General features: G+C 48.8%; 1 protein-coding gene across 3 annotated transcripts in view; it reads right to left on the bottom strand.

Annotated features, from left to right (window-relative positions):
* The window catches only part of ZHX2 (zinc fingers and homeoboxes 2), a 195,025-nt gene that overhangs the window by 96,001 nt on the left and 86,080 nt on the right, over nucleotides 1-12,944 (bottom strand). Inside the window, exons 2-3 of one of the 3 annotated variants that reach the window (XM_025394760.1) lie at nucleotides 12,446-12,508; nucleotides 3,414-3,568 (exon numbers count right to left, since the gene is read on the bottom strand). The gene's annotated coding sequence lies outside the window, so the exon portion shown is untranslated. Of the gene's footprint in view, nucleotides 1-3,413; nucleotides 3,569-12,445; nucleotides 12,601-12,944 lie in introns of those variants that run through there. The other 2 variants (XM_025394759.1, XM_025394761.1) reach the window with 2 other exon arrangements.

Below are 12,944 nucleotides of genomic sequence, written 5' to 3'. Positions count from 1 at the left end.
TCATCTTTGCCATTGGGGATCTGGGATGTGTCATTAATTTTTGCCTTCAAGTGCTTAGCACAGTGCCTGGCACATAAACCCACCAACATACGGACGGAGGTTACCACAGAGTGGCCTGTGTGTCCGTGGTCTTTTCTCTCTTGACATTCACCCCCTTGAGGGTAGAGGCCTGGGTCCCCCAATCTCTGCAACTGCTTGTTGCTGAATTGACTGGGTGGGACAGATGGCTCCTTGCAGAGGAAAGATGGGCTTCTTCTCACCCTGGTGCACAGAGGCAAGGGCTCTCTACACCCAGTCTTACAATCCAGCTCGATTCAAGACAGGAAGCAAACAAGGCTTTCAGCAGCCTCGGGCGAGCAGGGGTGAAATTAGCAGATCGGTGTACAAAGAAGTGTTTAATAATGCTATCACGCTACTCTGTCCTCGTGGAGCCGTTGTGACATTCTGTATTAAAAAAGTGACAACCCTCAATTGCTGCTTGTAACTAAGGCCTGGCATCACGTTGGCTCCCAGCCTCCAGAACACTTGCATTTTCTGGCAACAAATGGCATCCAGGGATCAGGGGAAACTGATGGCTTCATGCAAAAATGTCCTGGCGGACCCTCTAAGCCCTTTGTAGTTCAGCTGCTCTTCTGCTCGTCTGTCAGGAGCATAATTTTCATTAAATATTAAGGAGCTGTTTGTTAAAATAATATTGTCATGGTAACGGGGTAAGGGGAGGGGGTGCTGAAATAGTCTGGTGCTGCCCAAATTGCAGCATATTAATCAAGTACTTGGTACTATTTAATGAGCTTCCCTCTGTGCTTCCTGGTAACAATGAATTTGGAGGACCCAGAAGCTTGGGGTTTGCCCCGGTTGTCAGTGTCAAAGATGTGGGCTCTTATGAGTTCCTGGTGCTGTGTTGTGATGGATGGATGGAGGGATGGAGGGATCGAGGGAGGGGTAGATGGATGGGATAGATGGATGAGTGGGTAGGTGGGTGGAGGGATGGAGGGATGGGTGGGTGGATGGGTGGGTGGATGGATGGATGGGTGGGTGGAGGAATGGAAGGATGAATGGGATGGATGGATGGATGCCAAAACCAAAATTATAGATGTCTGTGTCAGAGCTGTTTTGAAAGCTCTTCTATTTTTCAGTTGCCCTTTTACAGTGGAAATGAATTTTGCCAGAGAATTAGGGAAAAGGGGTCAGGGAAGAAAACAAGGGAAGGCAAAGATTTATCTTGCCTGAAGGGAGAGCTGATGGCAATGATAAGGAGGCAATGAAAAATTTAGAGTCAGGCTGCCTAGGTTCCAATCCTGGCTCTGTCCCATCTCACTGTGTAACCATGGGTGGGGGACCCGCTCCCCCAGGCAGCTTCTGTTTCCAAATATGTAAAAGGGGGCTCATAGCCATGTTATCGCAGAGGATTGTTGAGGGAATTAAAGCAGACGATGCTCAGTAAATTCCAACTACCATGTCTACTACTACTGCACCTGCTGATGCTACTGGCGCTGCTGCTGCTGCTGCTATAAATGTTACGAAAGCCACCACTGTGGGAAGGCCCCAAGGTGCTTTCATGACCTAAAGGTTCAGTTGAGTCCTGACCATCCAGTAGAGCACCCAAACCCAGGTCTGATTGACACTACTGCCTGTGTTCTTTCTGAGGTCAGCAAACTTCTTTAGTAAAGGGCCAGATAGTAAATATTTTAGGCTTTGTGGGTCACACACAACCTCTGTTGCATATTATTCTTCTTTGTTTTGTTTGTTTTTTAAAACCTTTAAAAAATACAATACCATTCTTCGCCCAGAGGCCACACAGAGCCAGGTATAGTTGGCTGGTCCCTGCCCTGCTGCCTTCTGAGAAAAGACAGGAGAAAAGGAAGGCAAAGTAAAAGGATATATATATATATATATGGATTTTCCTTCCTCTAAAAGCAGGTTAAAGATATGCATAAAAAAGAGAAATCTGGATCCAGGAATTTGTTTGACTTTAAAAATAAAAATAAAACCAGCCATGGTGATTCACTATAGCCTTGTCTGCTCATTTTACAGTCAAGGAAAGGGAGGCATACAGAGGTGTGGCGACCTACCCAAGGTCACACTGCTAGTAAGGGATAGAGCTGGGATATAAACCCAGGTGGTCTGGCACCTGAGAACGTCCCCACTGCCCCATCCCCTGCTGCTAATGTAGAAAAGAATCTCCATTTTCTTCTATTCTGAGTCTCCTGACACCCTCTATCAGCTGACTGTCTGGCTAGAAACTCAGACTTTAGGGTCTGGCAGAACTGTGATCTACTGTTCACTGGGTCTGTGGATATTATCTTGGAGATAATTGACTTTCAGGTACCTCTGTTTTCTCAGTGGTAAAATGGGGATGTTTACTGTACCTCTTGGTGGTTATGAAGATTAAATGGCCAGGCATGGCGGCTCACTCCTATAATCCCAGCACTTTGGGAGGCCGAGGTGGGTGGATCACTTGAGGTCAGCAGTTCGAGACCAGCCTGGCCAACGTGGTGAAAATACCTGTCTCTACTAAAAATACAAAATTAGCTGGGCGTGGTGGTGCATGCCTGTAATCCCAGCTACTCAGAGAATTGTTTGAACCCCAGGAGGCGTAGGTTGCAGTGAGCTGAGACCGTGCCATTGCACACCAGTCTGGGTAACAAGAGCAAAACTCTTGTCAAGGACTTAGCAAATGGTATTGAGTGAGTGTTGGATAAATATTAGAACTGATGCTTATAATAACAGCTATGGTAGGCATAGTAACGGACCCCCAAAGATGCCCATGCCCTAATCCCTGGAACCTGTGAATATTTTATGTTAAATGGCAAAGAGGAATGAAGATTGCAGATGGAGGCTGGTTGGAAGGTAGTCAGTAATCTCAACTGACGGTTCACAGTCACAGATCCAACTCCTTATTTACTCTTTCCCCCTTCTCACAACTGCACTCGACTAGTCTAAAAAAGACAAGCTTGCAGATGGAATTAAGGTTGCTAATCATCTGACCTTAAGATAAACAGATTATTCTGGATTATCAGCATAGGCACAAGGTAATCATAAGAGTCCTTTAAAGATGTAGGAAGCCAATGAACGTCAGAGTCTGAGAAACTGCATGTTCTCATGTTCTACAGCATGAGAAAAACTCAACCATCCATTGCTGGCTTTGAAGATGGAAGGGGGCCCTGAGCTAAGCAATTCAGGAGGCCTCTAGAAGCTGGGAAGCAAGAAGATGAATTCTCCCTGAGAGCTTCCAGAAAGGAATACACTTTGTCAATACTTTGTCACCTTCAGCTCAGTGAGACCCATTTTAGACTATGACCTCTAGTACCATAAGATAATAAATTGGTGTTAAGCCTAAGTTTGTGGGAATTTGTTATAGCAGCCATCAGATCAAATACACTGTTGTCTGCAATACAAACCAGAGAACTCACCAGAGGGGGAGCATCACCTGAAGCAAAGATGGCGTCCTGCACTGGCCACAGGACGAGGGGCCCTTCTCTACATGCCTGCTCTGATGCCGCTCAACCAGTGACCATCTACTGAGTGCTGCACAGGGGCCAAATATGGGCAGGCACCAGCCCAGGGGCTGCAGGGGAGTGGAGAGAAGTGGAAGCATACAGAGGACGCTGCCCGAGTCCCCAGTGGAGATGACACACCTGCATGTGGGGTTAGCATGCTACAGAGCGGGACCTGCATGTGGAATATCACTTCCGTGAAAATATCCCACTGCCTAACCTTCACTCTCACATGTGTTCTGGACCACAAAGGCCAGCTCCAGGTTCAGTGCTCCCCACTGAGTCTGCTCTGAGAATTACCGCTACGGTCACTCCTTTTTCTTAACGACTAGGCTTTTAAGGTACTGCAGGACTTACATATGGCACTTTGGCTTTGGTTTCCTCCCTCTCCCCAATTTCCTCACCACCCATTCTTGGTGCATGACACAGGCCTGGCCAATTGGCACCGCGCACCCTTTGGCCCCAGCAGTTGGCTTAGGGATGGACATGTGACCTGAGTCTTTCAATTCCAGGGCATTTGCTGGGAGCACTGTGGAAGCACAGCCTTCTTTCTATGGGGGTTGCTGAGAAAAGCTGCTGGCTGTCGGTGGGGGAAACCTGTCTGAGTAAATCCCACACAGAAGAAAGCTGAGCCGAGAGATGGAGAGACACGACGCCTGCAGACACTGCTTAGATCCAGCTGGGCGCAAAGCCAGGCCAGCTCAGACTTTTCAATTACACGAACGAACCGCCTTTTTGTTTTACACTTATGTCAATTTGAATTGGATTTCCATCTTGTAACCAAAAGTCTGACTAATATAATCAAATACCCACTTAAGTATTGGCATCTCTGAGTTATAGGTGTTTTCATTTCCTCGGCCAAGAAACTTTGAGCTCTGAAATAGCATGGAATGGGGGGTTAGGCCAGGCCACTTAGGCCCAAGTTTCAGCCGGACTACAGAGAAGGATGAAGTGGCCTTTCTCACTTCTTTATTTCTTCGGTTCAGCTTAGCCACACTGAGTCCACTCCTAATACTGGAGGAAGAGGCAAAGGAAGCCTCATATGCTATTGAATGGGGCCTGGTTTGAACTTGCACCTGAATCTGTAGATGGACCAAATGCCTACAATGGGGTTTTCATGTCTAGTCCACGAGAGCGAAGTGAATTTCATATGAGTGGCACGTGGCGCAGTTGTAGCTCTGGGTCCTGATGGAGCTATTGCTTTGGGTCCTGCATCTTAAATGCTGACGCTGCCCCAGGGTTCTGTCTTTAGCCCAGCAGTCTTCCATCTCTGAGCTGTCCCTGAGCGAATTCAATCACTCCATAGGTTCATCTGTCACCTCCATCAGCTGTCTGTGCATCTTTTTTCTTCACCCACAGACCTGAAGGATACAGTACGTACCCTTTGGTAATGGTGATACCTGCCTATGCTGATTTTTTCATAGGACAGCAGGGCTGCAGGGGCCAGGGTCGGGGCTGTGGCACAGTTGATACGCTTTGAAAAGAACCTGGGTGATGCTCATTTCTTCCTCCTTAGGAACACACCTATAGGTTGGCAAACACCAGCCTGTATGTACTTTGACTCCCAATACATCTATCCCTTCCCGAGCTTGTTTCTGTACTCCAGGCCTATGTTGGACATCTCGAGGATGATAAACACTAATCCTAAAATCAGTTTCAATGCTATACTAATGTAATGGAAACTCACACTTAGGAGCGCTCCCTCTGTACCAGACATAGTTCTTAACACTGTACATGTGCCGATCCTAAAAGCCTTCTCAGGTAGGTAAAAATCACTACACAATCCTCATTATGCAGATAAGGAAACTGGGGCTCACGAGAGTTAAACGATCTCTCCAAGGTTACACAGCTAGTGCTTGGCTGGGCCAGGATGTGAACTGAAGCCACGCGGACTCCTGAGCCTACCTGCTTAACTGCTACTCCATGCTGCTCCCCGTCCTGCCACTCGACCAGTTCATCAAATGCAATGCTCCCAGAGCCTTCGACACCATCTGCCACTTTTTCTGCATTTGTCCACTACTTGGTTAACAAGATCAGTCTCTTAGATTCTCAAGCCAGGAACCTGAGGCTCACTCTGGACCTGCCCTTTCTTACTTTCTATCTTCACATCCAGTCCATTCTTTCTCTGAATTGGTGCTGTGGAGTGAGTTCCCCACTCCATTTCTTCTGTGACTGGCTCAGTTGAGAGGGTCACTCTCTGTCTCTGGGGCCATCAGAACAGCCACCACCTCCTCACTGCTTCCTTGTCTTTGACCTCTCCTACCTGCAATGTCATCTGCACTCTGGCCAGCTCTCTCTTTCTCTCTTTCTCTCTCTTTCTCTTTTCTCTCTTTCTCTCTCTCTCTCTCTGTTTCTTACAGAGTCTCGCGCTGTCATCCAGGCTGGAGTGCAGTGGTACAATCTAGGCTTGCTGCAATCTCCGCTTCCTGAGTTCAAGCAATTCTCATGTCTCAGCCTCTCAAGTAGCTGGGATTACAGGCACCTGTCACCATGCCCAGCTAATTTTTTATTTTTATTTTTTTAAAAATTTTTAGTGGAGATGGGGTTTCACCATGTTGGCCAGGCTGGTCTTGAACTCCTGACCTCAGATGATCCACCCACCTTGGCCTCCCAAAGTGCTGGGATTACAGGCGTGAGCTACTGCGCCTAGCCCCAGCTCACCTTTCTAAGCCCAAGCTTGCATCATATCACTTCCTTGGTTAAAAACCACTGAAAGCCACTCATTGCTTCCTGCAAACAGCTCCATCCTGAGCACGGCACCTGAGGGCCTCTGCAGTCTGCCTCATTGACCTTGCCCATCTCAACTGTCATGTGCTCCAGCAACCTCAGACTCCCCAAAGCCTCCAAATGTCCAGGCTTTGTCTACCTCTGCCCCCTCTGCCCAGGTTTCCCCTTCTTCAGGGTCTAATTGAAAGCCTCCCTGAACCCAAAGGCAGAATGAAAGATTTCAATTCTGTGGGTAGGAAACTTACCATCTTGCTGAGGTCAATCCAGTGATCAATGACATACTGACTTCTGTGTTCATTTACTTATTAATTTTGTTTTTATTAACACTTTTACTCTGTGGTGGACACTACCCCAAGCACCTTCCACAGACTCATTTAGTCATCAGAACTACCCCACGAGGGAACCCATGAGGAAGGCACAGCACATGGAAGTTAGATAACTCATCCAGAATCACAGGACTAGCAAAGGTGGAGCTGAGATTCTAACCGAGGAGCCAGTCTGGCTCCAAAGTGCACTCTCTCGATGGCTCTGCAATATTGCCTCACATTGGATGTGTTGACTGTAAGATCCACGGATGCTCAGAGAGGAGACCAGAGCCTCAGAGGAGGCTGCGGGACCTGCACGGAGTTCTGATGCCCCTGCCTGGGCCTCCGGACGACAGCTCCCTGAGGGAGTCTATGTTGGCCACACACTCTCATCTCAAGGTCTTCTCTCCAGCCCCATGGTGTCCCCCAGCTCCAGCCTCAGGAGGGAAGAGTCTGAGGGTGGATAAGAATGAAGAGAGGCACTTGGAAAGCTGAGGCAGGAGAATCGTTTGAACCCAGGAGGCGGAGGTTGCAGTGAGCCGAGATCGCGGCACTGCACTCCAGCCTGGGCGACAAGAGTGAAACTTCGTCTCAAAAAACAAAAAAGGATGAGGAGAGGGATACACCACAGGGTGGCCACACTACGGAGAATGGGAAGGCGGGATGGGGTTACATTCCTCCTTCTGCCCTGCCCATGGAGCCTTGGAAGACTATTGGCCATCCCTTCTCCTGCGAAGGAGGCAGGGGGCTCCTCAGGTAAGGGCAGAGCACAGGCTGCGGAGAAGTTCGGCTCTAGGCCTCGGGGGAGAGGACAAGAGAGAAGAGGAGGGTCGAGCAGCCCAGCTCACCAGGTTGCAGGCCAGAGAGGATTGGGGGCTGAATAAAGGTGCACTTGTCTGTTGTCTGCCTTAGAGCCCCAGCTCTAAGGTAACCCAGTAACCTCTAAGGTAACCCAGAGCTCTAAGGTAACTCCCAGTAACCCAGGAGTCCTAATGAGTCTCAGCTTCTGTGATCAGGGCTGCTGCTCCTCCAGTCATGCAGGTCTCTCTCCCTGCTTCACATAAATTTCATTAGTCTTGATTTTTCTTTTTTTCAATATAGGGTCTCACTCTGTTGCCCAGGCTGAAGTGCCATGGTGTGACTGTAGCTCACGGCAACCTTGATCTTTTGGTCTCATGCGATCCTCCTGCCTCAGCCTCCTGAGTAGCTGGGACCACAGGTGGGCCCCACCATGTTTGGCTAATTTTTAAAGCATATTTTGTAGAGACAGGATCTCCCTATGCTGCCCAGGCTGGTCTCGAACTCTTAGGCTCAGGCGATCTTCCCGCCTCAGCCTCCCAAAGTGCTGAGATTGCAGGTGTGAGCCACTGTGCCCAGCCTTGATTTTTTTTTTTTAACTGGAAACTTAATCTTTCTCCTGAAGATTCTCAGAGACTAACGATGAAAGATTTTCATCGCAAACTTACTACCCGTTATTAACAAGTAAAGCCTATCCTCCTGACACATGGTTGGTGTCAGTCTGGCATTAGGTCACCCTTCTTGTCCTGACTCTCCCAACAATGGAAGTGGAATTCAGGTGTGGACACTTGCTGTGTTGAAGGAAAGATGTGGAATAGCCAAATCACCGTATGACTCAGTCTCTACTACAAAAACCCTCTAAAAGGCTCAATCATGTTACAAAGACATTCGTCCACATGTATGTCAGGACCCTTGGAGCTATTCCACCCTGAAGACTAGAGCAGAGGAACTCAAGGTGAAGAATTCAGTGGACATTTCCCATTGAAGGATCATCAGCAATAAAAAGGAAGAGCCTCTGAAAAACTAACAGGAGTCATTTGAAAAGTATGATGCTATTTTAAAAAAATCTATCTGTAACATCATTTCTTGAACATATTGCAAGAAAAAAAGCTATGCTTTCAGTGTGAAGATAGATGGGAGGTGGTACGGGGGAAAAGAAACAGCGTTTCTTGACGATCTTTTGTGAGCGAGGTTGCATGCTACGTCTCTTCCTCATTTTATCTCATCTACTCTCCCAAATAACCCTGTGAGATGTATTATTTCCCCCATTTTACAGATCGGGAAACTCAGGGGAAACCTCGTTCTGGACTATTTTGTCTCATTTTCTGCATATAACTCTGGAAAAACAGCTTATTCCCAGCTAGTACAAAGTTTCTCTTAATTCATATTCCCTGGCAATTTGAAATAGAAGCAAAGCTGCCCATTGAATGATTTTCTACTTCAAAAAACACACTGTTTTTGTTAGAGTTTCAGTTGTATTAATTCCTAAGCATGCAAAGACAGTAAGTGGCCTAAAAGTACAGGTCAGGTGCATTCAGCCATGTGGTCAGACCTGCTAAGCACAGGTTCTGTGGCTCCTGCATTAGCACCAGTTGGTTAGCTAGGCTGAGCTGAGTCTGTGGACTGAAAGGTAAGAAGGCTCACCTGCCTGCAGGAAACACCCTGGGCTGAAGATTTTTCACTCACTTGAGTTGCTCCCAAAGTGGTTCAGATTAATGAGGTTTGCTTACACCTTGTCCCTCTGATATAAAATAAGGTTGCTGATATAATACCACAAAGTATGATGTAGGCAGGTAGACTTAGAAATTGTTTTGTCTAGGGGCTGGGTGCGATGGCTCATGCCTGTAACCTCAGCACCTTGGGAGGCTGAGGTGGACGGATCATTGAGGTCCAGGGGTTGGAGGCCAACCTGGCCAACATGGTGAAACCCTGTCTCTACTAAAAATACAAAAAAAAAAAAAAAAAAAAAAATAGCTGGGCATAGTGGCAGGCACCTATAATCCCACCTACTTGGGAAGCTGAGGCAGGAGAATTGTTTAAGCCCAGGAGGTGGAGGTTGCAGTGAGCTGAGATTGTGCCACCGCACTCCAGCCTGGGTGGCAGAGTGAGACTCAATCTCAAAAATAAAAAATAAATTGTTTTGTCTGGGGATGCCAAAAAGTGGCAGGAATGCTATCATTCTTCTTGCCTCCTCAGCAGACATCAGTAATCCACTGCAGCATACTCTTTCCTGGATATGCCTCGACACCCTTCTCAGCATAGTGCCCCTGGCAGCCATGACCAATTGATCCCCTCATGCCATCCGTCTTCCCACCCAAGTTGGAAGTGAGGCTGTGGCCACCTGGCAGATGTCAGGGGGATTGATGGGCAAAGGAATCTAGAATAGTTTTAGATCCTCTAGTCTCAGGGGCTGTGTTTGTGTCATATACAATTTTGGCTTACATTACAATCCTGCTATCCACTAGGGTCTGGGTGAGATGGGGTGAGGGAGCCAAAGGCAGGCCACTAAGCAAGCTCATTCTGTAACTCCAGGTCTACCACTCACGTAAGAAATGTAACCCTGACAAGTGTTTCAGGCGAATGCAATTTTTATCTGAAATATGCTCCAAATCCTGGGGTGGTGGGGAGTGCCTTTTGCAAAGTGAATCATCACTATGGGAATCTGGCGACACGCTGTTTGTCTTCCAGCCACGGAGACAGCCAGACCTCACTGGGGAAGGAACAGGGAACTGTGGGACTTGAGACCACACTACCCAAGCTGGGATCTTAAATGATTCTCCATCTGTATCAATGGAATCTTTCTTTTGTGCTGGTGTTTCTCAGTCTTCACGACTACTTCTCGGAGGGAAGAAGGATAGTAAGGGTGTCCCCATTCATTGGGAAAAAGGGGTGTTCTGAGAGGTCACACCACTCTCCAGGAGGCCCACAGCTAGGAATAAATAGCAGAGCCGCCTCTGCTTTCAACCAGGAGGGACCAGAGGGAGCCAGGAGGAAAAACAGGGCCACCCTGACAGCCTTCCACAGCATCTCCAGCTTAGAGGATGTACTAACCGGGAGGGATTGCTTCCTCGACCCTGCCCTGCAGCTATGCCAGGGCTTCTGACTCCCAGCCCAGTGCTCTGTCCTCCAACCTACACTGCTTTTTCCTGTCCCATTATTGGGCCTTAACCTGGGTTCACGTCTAGAATAAGAATAAGGACTAATATTTATTGAGACTTATTATGTCTCAATATATACTGACAGCTTCATGTGAATTAACTCATTAAATCCTCCCAACCACTCTGTGAGGTAGGAACTATCACTATCCCCATCTTCGGAGGAGACTGACGCATGAGGCCCCACAGCTAGTGGAAGGGCTGGGATGGGAACCTGGCATTCTGACTCCAGGGGCCATGCTCTGAACCACAGACATCGCCTCCTTGGGCTGCCTCCTCATCACTATATTTGACAGTCATTTACTGAGCACCTACTACATGCCAGGTTCTCTGAATGCAAGCACACAGCACCTGTCCTTAAAACTCAACTCCTGCTTAAAGACTTGCCAAGAACGTGCCAAGTCACAGTTCAGTCCTCTCCTCTCCCTCCTTTCCCCGGCCCCCCGACAGCAAACAGAGATCAGCTGAATATACAGCCTGTGCACAACCACTGTCAAACTCGATTCTCATCCAGGCTGTCAGTTTCTTAAAGAAAAACACCATCTCTGGCCTCCCACAGAGCCCTGCCCTCAGGGTCCCTTGATAAATATTTACTGTTGCAGCTGACCCAGACCCCAGGGGAAGAAGACCCAGTTACAAAGCACAAAGGAACCCGCGTGCTCATTATTCAGACCCTCCCAAGCGCAATGGGTGTCCCTCCTGCGTAACTTCCCCATTTGTGTCTGGAGTGCAATTTTTCTCACGCTCAGTGGGCCAGGTTTTGGCCACTGGAGCATGTGGTATTGCCCCTGCCCAAGGGCCCATGGTTCCAGGTGAGGCCAAGCCACCTGCGTGGGCCACACCCACTTTTGCCTTCTCTGGGGCCCTGGGGAGTAGGGGGTGGGTGGGTCTTGCCACCTGTTCCCCCGTGCCTTTTCCTCTTGTCTATGTGGTCTGGATCTTGGGCCGAGTCCCTTGATGGTATGACTAGCCAGTAACTCTTCTGGTGGTCGGGCATGAGAGAGGCTCCCGCAACACTGTCATCATGCTTTGAGAGTTGCCCCCACACCACATACAGCAGGTGTTTGGGCTCATGCCTATGATATATGCGTTGTCTGGCATTAGCTCAGGTACAGCCAGCCAATGGGCAACAACGGAGGAGAGACCCGAGGGTCATCTCATCTGGTGGCTTCCAAACAGTTTTATAGCAGAACCTGCACCTAAAACGGAGGCAGTACTGAGCATTTGCAGGCACGAGTTCAAAAGCTTCCCTCATTCAGACTTTCCTTACACCCTCTCCCTCCTCCCACTGCCTGTCCCTCACAGCAGTCTTGATCACCAGGGAACAGGGTCTGTAAACATTGCACTCTCCCCTTTGACATGTCCCACAGACATTTCTCCAGCCTCTGCTTGAATTCTGCCAGCGACAGGGAACTCACTCTACTCCCCAGGTTTCCTATTGCACTCTCGCATAGCTCTTCTGTTAGGAATGTTTCCTTAGGTGGAGTCAACAGCTGCCCACCTCTGTCCTGCTCATGACAGTCCTTCAAATGTGCAAAGGTGGCTTTCCTGCCTCACTTTAGCACTGTCTCTTCAGGGCCATGGTTTCCCAGCTGGTGTGAGCCAGGTAGCTCCCTCTCTGTCCTAAGACTATTTCCCTAGCCCTGGCTAGAGGTTTGCTGGAAACACTTCTGAGCACACGCCCTCTGGATGGTGAGTTTGGGCTGCCGTCATCAGAGCAGAGGTAGGACAGCCCAGCTACCTGCAGGCTCCAGCGCTCCTGGGGAGGGATTGGCAGGAACCCAGTGGATTCCAAGGGACTCACACCTAGATTCTCGGCTCTGTGCTGTTTCCAGGTACATGTGCATGGAAATATAGTCTCAGAGCTGCCAGAGCTCAGCTGCCCCTGCCCCTCCCATCCCTCTCCTTCCCCTTGTTGAAATCCAGCCTAGGCCCCACGACTGCCAAACGCGACAGTACTCACCGGTCCCGTGTTGCTCACATCCTGGGAATCTTTTTACTCCAAGAGCAGTCGGTACGTCCAGACCTACAGGGGACAGAAACTCACTATCAAAAGCAGGGCAGAGCAATTGGGTGTCCATCTCTTTTCTAGCAGGATGGAGTCAATGGGGGACTGGGATGGAGGTGGGGAAGATGAATGAAAAGGAAATGGTGAGGACTGAGCCGCTCATTAAACCAACCTCAAAATCTCTGGGCTTTGTGGTGATTCTGAGAAAGAAAAAAAGAAAAAAAAGACCCCAGCCCTGGATGAGTCAGCAGCTTGTGGAGAAGCAGGCTTTCTAGAAGAGCGAAGTGAAAGGCAAAATCGGCGGGTGAAGGGGTGCGGGAGGCCTCTCTTTAACCTCACTCAGAGCCTCCTTGAGTCTTCCTGGCAGCGGCCCTTCATGGTTGCATTTTGGTGAGGGCGAAGGGGGAAAGCTCTGTGCTCAGGCCTCAAGTCGAAAAGATACTGCAGTCCTTAA

This window comes from Theropithecus gelada, chromosome 8 (assembly GCF_003255815.1).
Source record: "Theropithecus gelada isolate Dixy chromosome 8, Tgel_1.0, whole genome shotgun sequence".
Classification (NCBI taxonomy): domain Eukaryota; kingdom Metazoa; phylum Chordata; class Mammalia; order Primates; family Cercopithecidae; genus Theropithecus; species Theropithecus gelada.
The sequence above is the reverse complement of the archived record's forward strand: the minus strand, read 5'-3'. Positions and strand labels throughout refer to the sequence as shown.